Here is a 14,266-nt window from a genome sequence, read left to right on the forward strand (position 1 = left end):
CACTGTAAAGCAGGATGCTGTTCCCATCGCGTGTCCTCTGGAAGAGCAGCGCGGCGGCTGTGCCTGTCGGCAGCCAAAGGCCGGGTGCTTTTGGGAGGGCAGCGACACGGACCCGGTGTCCAGCGTTCGGGAGGCTGGACGGGGCACTTTGCTGCCCTGATACAGTGGCAGGAAACCTGTTTCTGGGCTTTGCTTGGTATTCCTCGTGGGAACATCGGCCCGGCACGGCTTCTCCTGGGGTGGCTGGAGAGCAATTCCTGCTGCTCGCTGCGGCTCCGCTCCGCAGGCGAGGCTCTCGCAGGAGAAGCCCTTTCCCCTGAGCTCCCTCGGCCGCGGTCCCCAAATCTCCCCTCCTGCGTTGCACCTTGTTTTCCGTGAGGTCAGAAGGACGGCTCCTAACCGGACAGCCGGTCTGGGCGCTGCGTCCCGTGCAGCGAGGCACAGCGCCTGCAGGATCAGACCCCGTGGGGCTATAGGGGTGCGTGAGTGAGGGGGGACAAGGGCTGTGCCTCCCATCCCTCGGGATGACTGAAGGCCTGAGGCAGCACCAGGGTAGGAATGATGTGCTGGAGCCAGAATTGGGGAAGCGCCAGCCGCAGCTCAACCCGGCGCTGCTCGGTGCAGGCAGGACACGCGGCTTTGCCATCGCTGGCACCCTGCAACACCCCCCCCCCGCATGAATCCAAAACTGGAATCAAGTTGGTTCATCTCCAGATGCTTTTTGATATTCATTAACTGTGTGTTATATACTGTAAATACATACTTGAGAAGTCAATATATATTTTTATAAGCTTGAAACAAATGTAATATAATATCATAAGGGACACTGTGTACATTTCATGTTTGAACTATAGTCAGACATCTCCAGGGAATCACAGTTGGTTTGGAATAATTAATAATAATAATAATAATAATAATAATAATAAATGGTAATAAAGATCTATTGACATTTTTGTTAATTTTGTATTTATTGAACTATGTTTGAAGATTGCAATAATGAGATATCTAAATACCGAAGTAAAAACAACCACTAATTCTGCCCTGGCTTGTCTGTGTGGGTCATTTCAGGCATCGTGATGAGAAGTGGTACTTTAGCAAGGGTAGCAGGTGTCAGGTAAGGAATAGTTTTAGTAGCAGCAAGGTGTGAAATGATGCATTATTTTATTTAAGAGTATGGTGCTAAAATGAGAGCCTTTGCTTCTACTACAGAGGTGGCAGTAACAGTGGAACTCAGGATGGTGGTTTCTTGTTATTGACACTTTGTTAGGAGGAGAAAAAAACATTACCCAACTAATACAGCATGTGTGTTTTGTGGATAGAAAAGTCCATCGGTTGGCCTGTCAGGCCAGATGCCGTTCGGGCAGGCAGGAATCCCTCTTGTCACCCAGAGGACCAGATAACCTTGGAAGTGCTCACAGTGTGGAGCTGTCAATACAAGTGCAGTTGTCAGTCCAATATACGTGTTGCTGTGAAGTGTGCGGATGCTGCTGAGCAGAGGGAAAACACTGCAGAGTTACTGTGCTCAAGGCATGTAATTAATTGTTTAATTGAGTAAATGAAAGCAGTGTATGGCCAGCATCTAAAATGCAGACACTGCACAAACAATAATATTTAGAAATAATTTGATGCAACTCTCACTAGTTCACATTTCTTCTTTTTCTTAGGCTGCGTAATGCCAAAGAACATGTACAAAAGCCTCATTTCGGTATGCTGACAACAGTGACAGCTGCTAGGAAGAAGGAACGGAATGGGTGCTTAAAATGGGTGAAGTCTATTTGCCTTCTGTCGATCAATTAATTCAGCCAGTCTTCACTAGGAGCCTGGTCAGGGCTATATTGGCACTATAAAGAAATAATTAGAGCTCTGAAGCAGGGTTATGAATAGTGGATTGCAAGTCACAGCCAAGCAGATGTATTTTTTGCCCAGTTATCTGCACTCGTCCTCCTGCGGGTGATGGTTTTGCCTCTCTTCTGTGACCTTCCTGGCACGGTCTCGGCTGGGGGCCGTGGGACACCTCCCCTCCTGGCTGCGACGGGGGGGCTGGTGACCCCCAGCACAGACAACGAGGGGGGTGCAGTGGAGGGCATGGGTGATGCTGGGGGTGGCGGGGGTCTCCAGCTGCAGACGTCACCCTCCCTGGGGGCCGGCGGGCAGGCAGGAGCGATGGCAAAGGCACTGTGCGTTCTGCCCCGCGGCGTTCCGTGGTGCGCGGGCAGGGGCAGCTCCCCCGGGGAGCGTGCCAGGCGAAGGCTGCGGTGTGCCGCGTAAGTCGAGCCATTAATAATTGAGATCATGTCACACGGAAACGAGTCTGCCGTAGGCTGCGTGTGGCGGCTCGCAGAGATAGCCAAGAAATCATTAGCAGCTGCCTCCCCGTGCGCCGGGAAAGGTCAGTGTGAAAGGCAGCCGGAGCGGGGCGAGCATCGGCCACGGCTGCCTACGTGCGAGCCACCAGCTCCGGGTCCCCTCCCAGCTCTAAGCCTCAGTCCCCGCTCTCAGACTCAGGAGCCCTTCTCCTGTTTGCCCAGGCAGGTTTGAACTCATCTCACTTGATGCCTTGTGTGAGGAGTGAAAAAAGATAAAAATAAGGAAGGTAATTGCCCAGAAATGAGCTGTTGCCCACCTGTATATCATTAGCTGGTATTAATGGCACAAAAGGGGCTCCTTCCCCTCTGCCACCCGAGGAGCAGACTTGCCCGGCTGTCCCACGGCAGGTCCGCACACACTTCGGCAGTTCACTGCATTGCCTACCATGGAGGCAGATTTTCTGGCTTATTGGGTCAAGCTGCTGCACTGAGCAGTGTGTCCCTGCCCTGTTTGAGCTGGAAGCTTTGTCTTTATAACTTAGTGCTCACAGTTTTACGACTGCCCTGTTGCAGTGATGGATTGCACCGGCTGACATTGAAGCTGCTGTTCCTTCTTCCCCCACCTTCTGCTGATGCAGCTGACCAGACTGCGAATATTTTCTGCACAACAGACCAGCGAAAACCTCTGTCCATCTAATTCTACTTCCCCGATCTGGAGGTTTGAGGGGAAAATTACAGCCTGGTTTGCAACTGTGCATGTGTCTTGTATATCCAGTAATGGACTTACCAGCTTTTGACACATGCAGTGTCTTTGAGGAAGAAAACCAGCTCTGGAAAATGTCTGGAAAATCATAGCAAACAACACGGCTATCAGGCCCATGCCTGAGCAGTGCCCGTGCCAGCTCCTGCCCCCCAGAGAGCTTCCCACTGCCAGCCCTGCTCCCCTGTGTGCCCAGGCCCGTGCCCCCAGCTCACCCCAGGCGCGGATGGAGAGCATGCTGTGATGGAGGACGTCGCTCTCTGGTGACAAAGGAGGGATCAATAAGCTGTTATGGCTGAGACACAGTAAAACTCAAGATGCAGCAGCGAATCAGTCAGGGAAGGGCTCGGCACTTGGCAGGTGCTGTCTCATACAGGGGGGATTTTTTAAATAAAACATTTAGTGCATGGTGCTCATGAGAGCGGGTCTCCTCCTCTTGCCCCTCGCTCCCACTTAGCGGCCTCAGACATGAAATCCATCACCTGCCCCCTTCCTCTTTTGGACATTCACTGCAGAGAGGCTGCATGGCCCCGTCTCTGCTGTGATGGCTGATGAGGCCGGGATGAGAAGCCGCTGCCGTGACAGCGGTGTGGTGGAGTCAGGCAAACCCGCGTCCCCCATCCTCTCCACGCGGGAAGGAGACAGGCAGGAGGAAAGCGATGCCCAGGGAATGTTAAAAAGAGCCTAGCTCTGGAGGAAGAGCGACGTTTAAATATGAACAACTGCTAATTATCAGGAAGAGCAGTGCCATCTATCATCATAATCAGCGATCTGTCAGTTCAAGTGTCACCGGGACGGATGCATCTTTCCTCCTTGTATTAATCTCCCACCGTCTCGGTGGGCGAGAAGAGCGCTGCACACGCTGGGGCACGGCCAAAACTCTGCAGCTCCTCCTGTCCCTCCGCGGAGCCCACCTCCTCACCAGGACTTCGCCGCAAAGGACAGGCGCTCTCCCAGCCGCCACGCCGGGCTGCCGGGGGTGCCACGCTGCCTGCCTTGGCTGGACGGAGGGACGGCCATCCCGCAGGCACAGCCATGCGGCGGCAGCAGCGGAACTGCTCTGCGGAGACCCCGCGTCCTGCAGAGCAAGGGACGAGCTGTCCACCCCCTGAGCTTTTGGAGCCGTGCCTTGGTGCGCTTAACGGCTCTGCTCGCTAACCGTCAGCATGAGCTGGGGCTCCGGGGAAGGCTAAAACCCCACATGGGGCTCGTCAGCCTTTTCCTTAGCAAAATGACTGACGAGCGTGCAAAGCAGCGCTGCGGGCGATGGACAGACCGACAGTGGAGCGGTATCCCGGGAAGCGCAGCCAGCTGTCAGCTCCGGAGGGAGCGCGGGGGCACGGCAGCAACCAAATGCGTCAGTTGGGAAAAACAGAGGCAGCATCGCTGAGGGAAGTGCCCCCCACAGCTCTCGGGCTCTCCTTGAGAAGAGTGCCTGTGCTCCCCTGGCTGGGCGGCAGGCAGCAGAGCCGGGTCTCCCTGCGCCTGCCTGCGTCCTGCAGCATTGCCAGCTCTCGCGCTCCCTTTTGCTAATTGCAAAAGCTGAAAAATGCGCTGAAGGTAATGTATTAACTTCACGGTCGTCGGAGGCGCGATAAGCAAGTTTCAGAGACGGCGTTGTTGGGGATGGGTTCAGCTACTCAGGACTTTGCCTGCCTCGCATCGGCTCTGGCCCCCTCCCTTGCTTTGGCCCGACACCATCCACTTCAACCAATTCTAATTAAAGCAGAGGCTGCCAGCTCCGTTTCAGCCCCCCAGCGCAGAGACGAGGCTGCAGGGACCTGCTCCTTCTGCCCCTCATCCCTTGCTGGGGCCAGACGCAGCCACCGTCCAGCTCTGCCGCTGGTCACGCCGGCACGGACGGCGGTGCCCGTCCCAGGCTCGTCCGGCGCGAGCAGCCACAGAGCGGGGACCGGCCGAAGGGTGCCCGGGCTGAAGCGAGTGCTGGGGTTCGTGGCACATCCCGGTTCAGGTGGCCTTGGCGCAGGGCTGGGTGCCCGCTAGCAGCACCGGCGCAGCCCCCATGGGTTACCTTAGCTGCCTTTGCACTTACCATTGCCTGCTGACAACAGAGCCATCTGCCCAGCAGCAAGAGACGCCTGGAAGGCACAGGAGCCGTTTAATTACACAATTATAAATATCTTTGGCCTTTTTATCTTGCCGAGGCTGACAAGCACCTTCAGCATCAGACAAAGAGAAGCCGTTATCGCTCCGTGCAGGGGCTGCCTTCCTGGGCAGCAGCCGCAGCTGGAGGGGCACAAACAAAAGCAGAGGAACAGTATTGATTCAGCAGGTCCGGATCGGTCCCTGAGCCACCGCCTTGGCACAGGCTCTGTCACACAGCCACATCTCAGGGAGCTTGAGCTGGCCCTTTTCCTGCCTTGCTTTTTTGCGTTCCAACAACCTGCCACGTCTGGAGCCCCAACAGCAAGAGCCCGTGGGCTGACAGGGGCTGTGCTCCCCCTGCCCCTTTTTAGCTTTGGCTGCACCGTGTCTGGAAGCAAAGCACACCTGGGGGGGATGGCACGGCTGGCTGGGACGTGTCCTTACCCAGCTGCTTGCTGCAAGCTGGTGGCAGGTCTGTGGTGGCGAAGAGGGAAAGAAGAGGGATGGGAAGTTGTTTAGAGGGTTTCTGCTGTTTCTGTTACAATGAAGAGCCCTTGTAAGGTGTTCTCCCCAGGCACCCGCCCCCGTCCCCCTCATTTTTTAGAGTGGCATCTGACTGACTTAGAGGATGTAAGTAATTGAAAGGCCATTTTAATGAGTCCTGGTTTATTAGCAGACCAGACTTTCAGGAATCAGTTGTGCCAGGAGGAGTGTTGCACAACTGTTCCCCAAGCTCACTGCAAACGGGCACTTCTGAAGCGAGCTGGTGGGCTGCTAGAGCGGGCGAGCGGCCTTGGCACCGCTCAGGAGAAGCAGATGCCCTCGGTGCTGAGTGACCAGCTGGCATCCTGAGACCACACAGGGCATCGCGACCGCTGCCAGTGCCAGCACCTCTCCCTGCCGTGGCCACGGCGGCAGCCCCTGGAGGCTCCTGTGCCCAGCAGGGCACCCTGAGCTGCAAAAGCCAGCGAGCCTGACTGGAGTGATGCAGAGGCTGCGTGCATTGGTCTGTATCACACCTAATGAAACTCGTTAGATGAAAGAAACTCCATGAAGTGCTGGGAATTGGCAGCAGCTGAGCAAACGCATTCATTAGAGATGCAGCCGCATCAGGCTCAGGGGTGCCGCTGCACATGGATGTTCACTGAGTCACATTTATAAATGGGCGATGAAATAGTTATCCACAAACATTTAGCACAGATGAGCAGCGTGGTGCTGCCCGGCTGTAAGTGCCATCTCCTCCGCGGCGGCAGCGCCGGCTCCTGCGGCAGTGGGGTCGGGGACGTCCTCCTGCCTGCTCTGCCACGCACGAAGCCCCCTGCTCCGGGGAGCAGCCGCGGGCTGTTTGCGGAGGGGCAGGAGGTAGGGGCACCCCGGGCAGGGGCACCCCGGGGGGTTGTTGCAGGCCAGGCGCTTCCTTCGGGTGCTGCGATGAACCCCCAGGCACCTGCAGCGTGCGGAGGGCTGCTCTCACTCTCTGCACAGCGCCACGGGAGCACAGCTCGCTGCTTTATGTACAGTCGTAAACATCTCCATTAACTTGCACAGTATTTAAATTCCATAATGGACCTGAAATAAAGCAGCAGCATCTTGTCCCTGCTGGAGCCCTAGATCATCTGTTACAAAGAGGCACTTTGGGGAAACCTTGCTTATTTGAATAAGAACTTAGAACTGGACAATTCGGGTTTTTCTTGCAAGTCCCTTCTCTTCAGTAAAGCCTGTTCTCGCTGACACTTTCCCAGGGGAATACTGTGCCTCGGTTAGGTGGATGCTTAATAGAGTGCTCAGGCATGATGGGGCAGTGGTGGGGTTTTTGCATTTTCTGACAAAAGAAGCAAAGGGCCAAACGCGCGCCAGAGGAAGGCCATCACAAAACCAGCCCAACACAGCCTTGCGGGGCAAGGTGCTCGTGTGATGTGCGCTCCACTGTGCCCTCCTCACGCCTCTGGTGGGCGAGCTGGCCTTGTCACAGCTGCGCAGGGTGGGCAGAGGCAGCAGGGACGCCCCAGAGGACCACAGACCTGGATGGGTCTTCCGCTTTTTCTTCTGCAAAAGCATGAAGCCAGGAGGAGTCAGGGCAGAGGCAGGCGTGCTCACACGCTGGGGCACAGCAGCGCGGGTCCTGCTGTGGATTGTGTTTATTAGCAATGAATAAAACACACTGCAACATTTGGGTAGCTCGGCTTGTTTCCTACCACTGGCCATGTCTCACCATGTCATGAGTGCCGCGATGCGCCGGGGCAGCAGCTCGCAGGCAGTTATGTCCCGCCGATCCCTCCTGCAGCTCATTTTGGGCTGTGCCAAGGTGCTGGCAGTGCCTCTCCCCATCCTGCTCAGGTGCCGTCTTCTCTGGGCGAACCACGAGAATGTCAGTGTTCCGTCTGATCCCAAGGCTCCCATCTCGATGCAGCTTGGAAACCGAAAGCTGTTGGCCCGATCCTCGTGCCAGGCCCCAGCCTCGGTGCAATCACCGTGTCTGATGGACAGACGGACCCTGCAGGGAGGCTGGTACCCGGCGCATCCCGGCCGGTGTCGCTGCTGGTGCTGCTGCCCAGGGGCTGTCTGGCCACAGCTCTGGGGCTGGGGAGCTCTGGCAGCCCGTGCTCGCTCATAAAACCCCCACGGCTGCAGGACCAGGGACGAGCGCACAGCGGAGCAACGCGCTCCTGGTGTCCAGAGCACGGAGGTGGCGGGGCAACCTCTCCAGGCAGGCATAGGGGTGGCACTCAGCCACGGGGGTTTTAGGCTGTTAAATATTTTGAAGTGAATTCTATTAAACGCCAGGAGTTGAAGAGATTAATAGGGCAATGAAAATGCTTTTTGTGAGATTTAGGTGCTCTGGGGTGATGGCAATTGGTGCGCTGGATAAATAGTGGTTTGTGACTGTAAATACAAGCTCCCAGGGTAAGTGGTATGTAAATTGGTAATGCTGTATGTCTCTGGGGTAAAACAGGCTCAGGGACCCAGACTGCTTTCACTGTGGCTGTTTTGGGGCAAAGTTAAATTAAATGAAGGTATGACGCAGCTTTGAAGGAGAAGCAGAATTCATTGCAGCGGTTCATGTGAGGCACAGCAACAGACTCATTCCTTCTCCACCATCTCATCACCAGGGCTCCCAAAGGACCTATTTTATCCTCATGCTGTCCGTACACATGTGTGTGTATGACCCAAGGGGTTTTCACGTGTGGGTCGCGTTGCACGCTGTCGCACTCCTGCTGTGAGGTGGCTGCTCCTGCACAGCCAGCGGCTGCGGGTCAGGCTCACACATTTCCTTGCAAGTCTCCTCCTTCTGTGTTTGCTTGTTCCTGCCCATAAAAAGGGTCTCTTGTGTTAGTAAAGATGCTGCCAAATCCTTGCTGGCTGAAGATTAAAAGCATCGCACCAAACACCAATTTAGCAGACACCCCCACCCACGTTTGCAGGGGGTTGGGGTCGGGCAGTGGTTTTGAGGAGCCCCTGCACGCTCAGGTGCGGTGGGTGCCCAGACAGGAGTTGAACTAGCAGGAGGTGTGACGGAGGTGCCTGTCTCAGTCATCTCACAGATATGCCCGAGTCCCTTCCACCTAAAGCACTGGCAATCAAAGTGCTTGTGTTAGTGGAGCAGCTGGTTGTGCTGAGCTGGGCAGAAAGGCGTTTGCAGTCAGCTCTGCACCGTCTTTGATTTCCTAATCATGATTAAGTGCATAGTAGGGTCTACAGTGCCTGCAGCTGGGGCACGTTTTGGTTTCCACTTAAATAATTTTATAAGGAAGCTCTATTATGACTGTAACATTTGCCCACAAAAGGATAAGAGTTTCCCTGAGTCTGTTAAAATTATTGTTAACAGAGTATTGTCTTGCCTTAATAAGAGCAGGGTGGCTCTCAGAAGCCAGCGTGCTGTCTCACAGCACAAAGCAAAGCAATATATAAATCTCTGCTTTGACTTGCGGGGAAATGCAATGTGTCAGCTATCACATCACACTGCATCAAAATGTGATGTGGCATAATGAATCAAACTTCCAAAAATAAAACTTTCTTCTAGAAATAAACTTGTCACTGTCGATTTAAACTCTTGCCAAAGAATCGTGATTTGATGTGAGTTACTTTTGCCAGCAATTTACAAAAGTGGGTGGTTTTAATTACTATTTATAACACGAGTAAGAGTCTAAAGAGAGAAGGGAAGGTGTCTCTATCCAAATATGCATTAGCTTTACAACAGAAAACCCAGATACTAAATGTAGCTCCAATATAGCAGAGCTTGAGAGAGCGAGAGCACGACACAATCCACTTTGAGCAATCAAGGAACAGGAACATTTCCTCTACTCCTACTTACCCAAATGCCCATGGAGGCGACAGCGGGGAGGCTCTGACCGGGTCTTCTGCCTGCACCTGGCCGGAGCATCGTCCCCTGCCCAGGGTGGGCTCCCTGGCTACACAACAGGGACACAGTGTGGCCACACGCCCCTGCAGCGAGCGGTGCAGGAGCTGGGGAGGCACCGGGTGCCCTGCGGCAGGAGAGTGCCTGGGAGCGGGCAGGGAGCCGGACGGTGGGATTAGGAGGTGGGAGCAGGTGACCCTTCCCATCCCAGCTCCTGCGGGGGCTGCCTCATGCTGGGAACCAGCCCAGCCCGGGGAGCCAGAGGTGCCTGTCGGTGGCAGCACCCAAGGACCAGCCCTGGGAGCCAGCCCTTCCACGAAAACAGGCTGGGGGTCCGTGCAGGTGGAGGGGTGCAGGCAGGGATGGCCCTGCCTGGTCACGGGCAGCCCCAGGCTGCAGGGAGGGGGCCCTGCCGCCAGCAACCTGCCCACGGGCAGCGTCTGCAGCTCACCTGGGTGAATTGAAACGGGATTTTTTATTTTGCAAGAAGTGTATTGGTCTAGAGCTTTGAATTATTCAGCTGTTTACACTGGTCACACTGCAATGGGAAGATGCATTTCCTCAGATTACAGCTCTCTTTTACACAGCCTTGATCAGGGATAAGTGTGGAAAGGCTCGGCCACGCACTGCCGTTCCCACACCGTGCTCCATGGGAAAACCAGTGGGCAGGCGAGGGAATGGGCCTGACACCCGCTGCTCATGCAGGGATGAGTGTACCCTGATGTGTAGGGCTGTAGTGGCTCTGTGCTGCCTTTTAAACCAGCATCAAGAGATGAAAAAAGATAGTGAGATATATGGGCTCAGATCAAAATTTCATCAGACTTCCTGTGTCACTGGAGCTGGGAATAAAAGGAAATCTGTCTGAGAACCTGAAGTACAAGACACAGCAAGGAGCCATGGTTATTGATGATGAAATCTCTGAAATTTGGCTCCTATGCATCAATGTCTAACTGCACTGAAAGATTCTGTGTGTTGCTCTGATTTAGTCTTTAAAGAAGAAAAGAGCTGATTAAAATTCAGCAGCCTGAGGTATTTTAAGTGGTTACTCACAGACAAAAACTTACAAAATTCTGCAAGGAGGGAAGGGATCATGTCTTGTCACCAGACTGCGAGAAAGATTTCAGCGTCCCAGCCTCGGGAAGGGCATTTGGGAAAAGCCCCGATCTGTTGGTGATGCTGATTAGTACGGGTGCTAATCACAGTGACTCCCTCATTTGTACATGCAGCCCTGTAATCACCGGGAAATGAGCTGGTGAGCTCTCCTGGACTATTTTGCTTTTGTTTTGGACAAAACTCTTGCCATGCCCACGGCGTTGCGCAGGCAGGGGTGCGATCAGCCCCTGCCCACGTAACCGTGTGTGGGTAAGTGCTTGCACCAGCTCATGGCTGGCAGCGCCCACCGAGCCACCCAGCCCGGCTTTAAATTTGCCAGCACGACCCACCGAGCCTGAGCCCCCAGCCCCTGACCCAACTCCTGCCCTCTGACCCAAGCAAACAGACCTCGAGCAAAGCTGCTCCCTGTGTTGGTGCAGGTGAGAAAGGAGCGGGGTGGCAGCCGCCGACGGCTGGAGGGAGTGGCGGTGGCTTGGACTCCATTATTGATTTCAGGAATGTTTCAAACAGATCATTTATTTTCATTAGACTTCTGCCGATGTCTTCATATCAGTGTCCCCTACATAGGTCGACATCTGTCCTCAGGAATGCTTTAATTGCATTTTCTTCGCTTTACGCAGCTCTTAGCTAATGCATTCTGGCTTCATTAGATTAGACACCTATTGTCCTGAGGATGTTGTCATGTTTTCAAATGGCTTCAATCAGCACCTCCCAGGCACCGGCTATTTCGGGATATAATAAAACCGAAACCTCATTCAGGCTGGGTGAGTAATGGAGGTGCATTTCCCACCCCCATCCAGCCTGGCTTTAAATTTGACTCGCTGACATCCCCCTGGATGCTGGCAGAACACAATTAAGCCTCTTGTCTTGCAGGCATCATCCGTGTGGTTACACACTGCTCGGGAGGAAGAGTTCTGCAACAGGAACTGGGTTTCTAATGATCTTGTCATTGTGAACAGCACAGAGAGATTAAATGAAAGACTGAGGGAACAGTCAAGATCAAAACTCAGATTTCCAGATGTCTGGAGCACGGCAGGTTGCAGGCTCACGGTGCTCTGTCTCCTTGGACCCAAGCTGGCACAGCAGCTCGGGGTACGTGTACATGTGCACATGCCCTCTTAATGAAAGAGAATGAAATATGGAGTGACCAAACCAGAGCCCACCTGTCACCAGCAGCGCTGGGCTTTTCTTCCTTGGCAGATCCAGGCAAAGGCCGTTCTTCGACCTTGTTCTGCAGAAGCTCTTTCCCCCTCTGGGATCCTTTACCAGCGCTTACAGCAGCTCGTGTCCCCGTTGCACAGCTGCAAAACAGTCACAGGTTCAGGAAATAAACTGAGGTGGGAAGGGACTGGCTGGACCCTGGGCTGGGGGCAGAGACACGCGGGGACAGCAGAAGCGCCGTGCTCCGGTCCCCTGGCAAGGGCTGACAGCTCCGGGAGGGTCCCTGCGCTGTGGGATCAGCTCAGCACACAGGTCCCCAGCACACAGGTCCCCAGACAAGGACTCTCCTTTTCCTCCTTCCCCGAACGCTCTCCTCCAGCAGAAGGATTGCCTCAGCCCTGTCTTCTTATCACGAGCTACCACAATATCCGCATCTATCCTTTTCACCCCACAGGCAGTATTTTGAGTTCTGGAATTCATCTTACCTAGCAAGAGACTCTAAATATATCCCAGACAATTTCCTCTCCTCATTTTTAATAATCTCTTTCAGCCTTAAATTAGTTTTTGAAAATATGTATTGGGATAGTAGGCTTTTTATCACAGCTGATAGACAATATACATTGCACCCGTGTCCTAATCCTCACAACACACGAACATTCATTACAGTAGCCCTGCATCAATTTTAACAGCACTTAATTCATTACAACTCCATTACTGCCTGTGCATACTCCCCACAACAACTTTACCGGCAATTTGTCATCCGTGTCCCTGCGGGCGGCTCTGGTTCCCACCCCACGGAGCCGCGGTCACTCCTCGAGCTGTGGGACAGGATGGAACGGCCCCATTCAGAGCGCAGCGGGCGGAGGATGCTGCCCTGTGCCCCGCACACAAGCAGGGCTCGTTCTGGAAACCTCGGGGAGGTGACAAGTGGAAGCAAAAAAGCCCTTTTCCTGCCCAGGATCCCTTTCTCCGCTGGCTGGGCTGTGAGCGAGGGGGGTGGCCGCAGCCCCCGTGGACACAGCGAGGCCGAGGCGATGCGCTGGGGCTGCGCAGGCGCGTCCTCCCGTCCCTGAGCCCTGGTGAGACCAAACTGGGAGCGACAGAGACAGCCCAGCACAGGAGACTGATGGTGCCTCTCTGTACCCGTAGCTCGGTCAGGGACCCCAGGTCCCAGGGGGAAGAACCTGCTGGCAGAGCCTACTGCAGCAGTGGCTCCTCTAGGAAGAACTTGTCTCGCAAAATCCTGGTTTTGCAAGAAACCTCTCTGTAAGCAGAGACCTAAATATCAGGACAGATGAGGAGCCATGATGCTCGCTTTGGGCCAGAGCTGAGAGCAAAAAGAGGAAGCAACATGATCTGGAGACTGGTGACAAAAGAGGAAAATCACTGAAGTCTGAGAAGCTCAGCAAGTTGCATTACAATGACTGTTGCAGAGATGGTGAAGCTGCCACATCTGTCGTGTCCTGAGAGCGCAGAACTGCCTACTCGGCAAAAAATAAATCTCATCGGGCTAGCTGTGCGAGACCAAGGACACGGCACCCCGGTCCCTGTGTCAGCTCGTCTCATTCTGCACCGTGCCCCTGCCATTAGCCAGCGTGTAGAAGAGTAAGCGCAAGATTTACACTCCTCAGCCCACGTGCCGGGAGGTTTATGGCACCGTAAAATGGCTGGGCTCTGAACAAACACAGCTGAGCAATTCTGCACGGCCCTCTGGCTTCCAAAGCTGCTTTATGATTCCCCTTTAACATGACTGATTTCCTTTTACTGCACTGGCTGATTAAAAGTATCGCTGGGATGGTGACAGTTCCCTCTTGCTTGGGGTACAGCAGCGCCGGGGCTCCCGCCCGGACCAGGGGAGGTGGGATGAGGAGAAGGGTCTCTCATGCTCCCCCTTTATGCCATGGGCAGCCAGACTGGGAGCGCTCTCCTCCTGCCACTCTCACTGGCAGGAATTAACTCAGAATCGATTAGACCCACTCCGCCAGGAAAGGAAATACCCTGCAATGCTGCTGATACCGCACATGTGGCCAGAAAAGTGTTGCCATTGAATACCCGCAGAGAAAGATTCATCAGTAATCTTTGGAGCCAAAAGGCAATTATGACTGTAGCAAATTATTTCAGCCTCCAAACAGGACGAGAATATTTTCGGCACAGAGTGATCTTGGGAAGCAGGAAAAGCAACACGGTGGCTCTGTATTTAAAATAGTATTTCTACTTCTAACCAAAAGCAAATTTTTGTTTTTAAGGGCAATAGTAGACACAAAGAGCAGGAACGGTCTGACTGCAGCATTAGGATGTAGCCAGAAAAAGGAGTGAGATGGTAATGCCAGGTCATCAGCAGATGTAGATTGAGAAGGAAAGCTTAACAGAGACCTTCCTTGCAGCCTGCAAGCCCGTACCTGGATCAATTAGTTAACAAGTCCTCAGCCCATCCTGGTCATGGCCTGTACAGTGCTGCCGAGT

This window comes from Buteo buteo, chromosome 16, assembly GCF_964188355.1.
Source record: "Buteo buteo chromosome 16, bButBut1.hap1.1, whole genome shotgun sequence".
Classification (NCBI taxonomy): domain Eukaryota; kingdom Metazoa; phylum Chordata; class Aves; order Accipitriformes; family Accipitridae; genus Buteo; species Buteo buteo.